Below are 6,000 nucleotides of genomic sequence, written 5' to 3'. Positions count from 1 at the left end.
ACCCTTATCTCTCTCTGTGCAGTGCCACCATTTCTGTTATATCTCATCTGCCAGTGATCCCCTGCATTATTTCAAAGTTTCCACCAACTGGGGTCCTTTATTTTCATGACCTTCACTTCTAACTACAAACAACTGTGCATTCATTTCCTTAATCCAGTTGCTTCTCTGCTCACAAGATGATTACTGTCTTTTGTCACTAAGAGAAAACAGGATCTTTGCTAACACCTTCTTAGCAGGAACACAGTCAAAAGAATAACTAATGGTAGACAATGGTTTTTGAAACTTGAGAGAAACCCCACCCAAAAAACAAGGTAGAGGGCCTTTTACCTCAAGTACATTTTGTTCCCTGGATTGCTATGACTGTGATTTTGTGACTCCTAAAATAATAACATATGCATTTAATTTGTAAGAAAAGTTTACTCTTGTTGGGTGTCAGAACATAGCTATAGACCCCATTCTTGTGAAAGGATGTACTGACTGCTACCCTCAAGGTACACAATTCTGAATATGAGCCTGTGCACTGATTTCATGCTTTGCAATGTGTAATCTATTGTATAGTGCCAGACAATTGTGTTTACATGGTCTGTTCTGAGACACTTGTAGGAAAGGATTGATCTGTTAATATATAATACATTCTTACTGGTATTTATTTGCATGTTTTTCTGATTTTGTTTTCTGATCTCAAATAATCTTTCTTGTGTACATTCCTGTATAAAAGCACACTGAAAGTGAAGAAAATTGTCTTCAGCATTAGGCTCTGGTCCCCCCCCCCCATAACCCTCATACTTTAAGGTCTTCAAAGCCCATATCTTAGAGACAGAACTACCTCAGGCCACAAGGGTAGAAACACCTTAGTTTTTGTGGAAAGAAGATAGATACCAGGTCTTTCTGTATGCTTCTGAATTGCTCTATCCCTGACTTAATTCATCTCTGTCAAGTCTTCAAAACACCATTCTTTCTGTCAAAAAAAAAAAGATTAAAAAGATCTGCTACAGTATGTCTGGCAATTTAGAAAATTATATATAGGAGTCTCTCACTAAAAGATTGGCCATAGCAGAAGGTCATTTTAACCACAGTGCTTTTGTTTCATCAAAGATTTAAGGAAACTTTTCAAATGATACCCACTAAGAACATGGGTTTATAGGATCCAGGTTCCAATACTGCCTTGCAATGTAGAATTATAACCCTGAATAACATCCTCTCAAGGGGAAGTTGGCTTGGATTTTTTTTCTTTTGTTTAATTTCCTTTTTCTGTTTTTCAGTTCTGGTATAAATAATGTACCTATATTACAGGTCATTGTAGGAAAATATATTTGAAAACTTCAGAAGGCTCTGAGAGCAAAAGCCCTTTTTCTATGAGTGATGAACTGAGATCATTTACTCAGACCCTCATGGCTGAAGGAGGCAGACAGCTCCCACAGATTTCTTCTCACTCCACCAATGCTACAGATCACAGAGGATGAAGACATACACAGATGAAAGGGGATTATGGAATGTTGACCAAGAGAACAAGCTCAATACTTATAGCGCATCCACTGCACAGTAAGTGGTGGTTGTGCTAATTACTGATTAGATGTCCAGTACTGATGTTCTTGTCACAGTGTGTGGCTGGTGTAACTAAGGTGAAACTCTTCTTATGTCTTGATGTTAGGTACCAGGAACTGCCACAAGACTACTCTAATATGTTCTAGATATCAATGAATTCTTTTGTTTTCACACTCATTTGGGAAAGAATACTTGTTTAGCTATATTCGTGGTCAAGTAAGTTAAGTTCTATGATTTTCCATTTTATAATGAATGATAATAATGCCAATAATATTGTATGTTCTGTTGTGTTGTGAAATATGAACAATACAATCTTTCTAGGTACTCATCTTGCTTTTATCTTTTATATATATATATGGTGTCTGTTAAGGGTTTTTTGTGTTTTGATGTGATCATAATAAACAAACATTTGACTGACAAACAGATGTTGCCTTTACAGTTCTCATACAATCCCAGCACTCAAGACACAGAGACAGGAATATTCCAGTGCTCGCAAAGCCAGGCTCAATTACACAACATGATGTTGCTTTGCTTTGCTTTTATGTTGAGATTTACAATACATAGGAACAGACCAAAGCTCACAATTTTAAAGGAGAATGTTCTGGGATTTAGATAACCAAAGAGGTTCAAGAGGACACTGTGAAGATATACTGGGGAATAGGAGTTTATTTAAAGGATTGTAACAGTTTGGACACTATGGATTGTGGTTCCCAGAAAGCTAAGGCCCCAGCATCAGAGAAGACTAAATGGAGGGATCTCTGCAGAGAATGCACGGAGGCAAGAAGCTTCTTCTACCTTTTAGCATGGGAGTGAATTCTCAGCAGGAGCCTACACCAAGGCTGTCTTATGTCCAGGACAGACTCAGAGCATCCAGGTGGCACAGGACAGGACACCATCTTATGGAACCTCACTTAGGCTAGTTGGCTCCAGCCAGGCAGCTGCTAAGGACTCTGTTCCCTTAGAGAAGCTGTCTCTGAGAGGAGTAGAGGGAGCACTCACAGGGCAGCAAGTACAGTCCACATTCTAGCATCACACCCTGGCAGAGTATGCAGAAGGCCATTCACACTGTCACCTTGCTTCAGTCATTAGAAAAATGCAAAGAAATGACCCTGAGATTCCACCTCAATCCAATTAGAATGGCTAAGATCACAGATGCAGGTTAGAGCAGATGCTGGCAAGGAAGTGGAGAAAGAAGGCACTTTTCTATTAGTGGAGGGACTATAAACTTAGGAAACTTCTCTGGGAATCAATCTGGTATTTCTTCAGAAAATTGGAAAGAGTTCTATCTGTAAACCCAGCTTTACAACTTCTTGGCATATTCCCAAATGATGCTCAGACAAATGTCAAAGCATTTGCTCCACTATTTTTATAGTATCCTTATATTTAATAGCCAGAAGCTAAAAACCACCCAGATTTCCCTAAACAGAGGAGGGGATACAGAAAATGTGGTACATTTACAAAATGGAAGATTGCATGGCCTTTAAAAACAATGACTTCATGAAAATCACAAGCAAATGGATGGGCCTAAAAAATATTATCCTGAGTGAGGTAACCAAGACATAAAAGAACACACATTAAATGTACTACCTGATAAGTGGATATTCGACCAAAACCTGAATAACCATTATCCAACCCCAAAACCATATGGAGCATGAAAAGAAGAAAGACCAAAGTGTGGATGCTTCAATCCTACATAGAACAGGGAACAAAATAAATACAGGAAGTGGATTGATGAAGAAACCCTGGGGGGAGAGAGAAGGGGGAGGGTATGGGGCAAGCAGGATCAGTCTTAGAAGTACAAAAGAGAAGTACAGAGTATCAGAAATTGAATAGAAATAAGGAGCAGTGGAGGATGGGAAACTGGGAGTAGAACGTAGAAAGTCCCAGATGCAAATAAAGGCACAATCTCCCAGGACCTATTTTTTGCCTGATTACCCAACAAATGGGAAATAAACCCTGTAGATACCAGCTTCAGTGGGTAGGCATCGCCCCAAGTTGAGGAATGGGGCCATCCACTCATTTCAAACTTTTCATCCAGAAATGGCCAAAGGAAAGACTGGGACAAAATAACTGCAACAGATCCTGAAGGAAAGACCATTGAAAGAATGCCACATCTAGGGATCCAGCTCATCTGCAGACACCAACCCCGCCCCCCCCCCCACTATTCCTTATGTCAAGAACTACTTGCTGAGGGGAGCCTGATATGACTCTTCCTTTAGAGGTTCTACCAGCACTTGATCAATAGAGATGCAGATAGTCACAGCTAACTATTGGACTGATCCTGGGGTTCCTAACTGAGGAGCTAGGAGGAAGACCAAAGGAGCTCAAAAGATTTGCAGTACCAAAAAATACTCAGAGCTCACAACTAAACTACCAACATTCAACTGCATATGTAGCAGAATATGGCCTTATATGACTTCAATGGGGGGGCAGGTTTTTAGTCCTTTTGAACAGCTATGCTTAGTGAAGGGGGATGCTAGGGAGTGAGTGGGTGAAGGAGCACCTACACAACGGCAAAGTGGAGAGGGGCGAGATGGGATGGGATAGAATTATGTGGAGGGATCACTGGAAGCAGGATATCATTTGAAAGGTAAACAAATAAAATTATTAATTTAAACATTTGGTCTTTTTACTACATACTAGACTGGTTTCTACTCTTTCCTTTCAACCATGCCTTAACTGTCCAAATCTGCCCCAGCTCCCAAGAACGGTTCTAAAAGGGCTGTTACCAAGGCCCAAAAGAAAGACAGGAAGAAGCACAAATGAGCACAGCCACCATGAGAGCTACTCCATCTGTGTGTACAAAGTGCAGAAGCAGGAGCCCGATCACTGGTATCTCATCCAAGACCATGGGCATCATGAACTCGTTTGTCAATGACATCTTCAAGCACATTGCAAACGAGCTTCATGTTTGGCACATTACAACAAGCGGTCTGCAATCACACTCCTGGAGATCCACATGTCTGTGTGCCCCCAGTGTCTTTAAGACATTCTATGGAGCAAATATTGAGGTTAACAGAAGCTAAAATGAGTTAGTCCAACATCCTTTGTTTGCTTTTGTAGAGTGCAGACTAATAAATATTGCTTTGACATCTTGACTTTTGTTGATGTTCTGATCAGTTTCTCAGTTTTGCTTTATGGTAAAGGTTCCTAGAGCTGATGATAGGAGCTTTGGGAATCCAAGAATTATTTTTACAAATTGTCATAAATTGAATAAATTCTGTTTACTGTGTGTGCATTTCCAAGTTTGTAGGCAATGTTATTATAATTAATGAAGTTACCAATTAGTTTCAAAAAAAAAGAATGAGAATATCACTAGTATAAATTCACTAATGTTTTTACTTTCATCAAAATGTGAATCTATGTTTATATTTAATAAAACAATAAGCACTTCAGTTCATAGGTCTCCAGGGTCCTTTTGTTTAACATTGCTTCCGTAATCATTGTTCCATAATAATTATTTCCTCTATTAGAAATAATAGAAAGGGACTAGCCAAGGTGAAGAGAGATTTCTGCAAAGCGCAAAAGTAAAGCATAACCCCGCCCTGCCAGATCCAGGGACCAGGAACCCAGTATTGGGCCCTATGTTCCCAGCCGGCAGCTTTTGGGGCGCAAAACAGGATCATTCGCCACCAGGACCAGCAGAGACACAGAGATACAGGCCGGGTGAGAAGGAGCTTCGACTAGCCAGGGGGCAGAGAGATCTCTGCCGAGCACACACGGAAAGCCCACCCCTGCCCTGACTGATCCAGTCACCAGGAACGCAGCATTGGGCCCTCTGTTCCCAGCCAGCAGCTTAGGGGCGCAGAACAGGGCTCAAACCATCCTGCACCAGAAAGAGCAGAGACCCAGATATACAGGCATGGTGAGAAGGGGTTCTAATTAGCCAAGGGGGGACAGAGAGATCTCTGCCGAGCGCACATGGAAAGCGCACCCCTGCCCTGCCTGATCCAGGGACCAGTAACCCAGCATTGGGTCCTCTGTTCCCATTCAGCAGCTTTGGGGCGCAGAAGAAAACTTGGACCATCCGACACCAGGAACAGCGGAGATCCAGGGACACAGGCCAGGTACAAGGGAAAGGCGAGAACCAATCACTGACAACAAGATGGCAAGAGGAAAGCCAAAGAGCATACCCCAAGGAAACCAAGACAACCTGGCAACACTGGAACCCAGCTCTCCCATCACAGCAAACAGCAGAATGCCAAACACTCCAGAAAAAGAAGACTCAGACACTAAATCCTACCTCAAGATGATGATAGAGTTCCTTAAAAAAGAACGGCAGGGAAAGCATAAAGAATTAGAAGCTTTTAAAGGAGAAACAAGAAAAACACTCAGAGAACTCAAAGAACTAGAAGAAAACAGAACCAAAGAGATGAAGGAATGGAAGAAGGAATTTAAAACAGATATAGACACAATAAAGAAAACATGAAAGAGAAAATCCTAGAAGTAGAAATC

The sequence above is a fragment of the Micromys minutus genome (assembly GCF_963924665.1).
Source record: "Micromys minutus genome assembly, chromosome: 2".
Classification (NCBI taxonomy): Eukaryota; Metazoa; Chordata; class Mammalia; order Rodentia; family Muridae; genus Micromys; species Micromys minutus.
Note: the sequence above shows the minus strand (reverse complement) of the source record.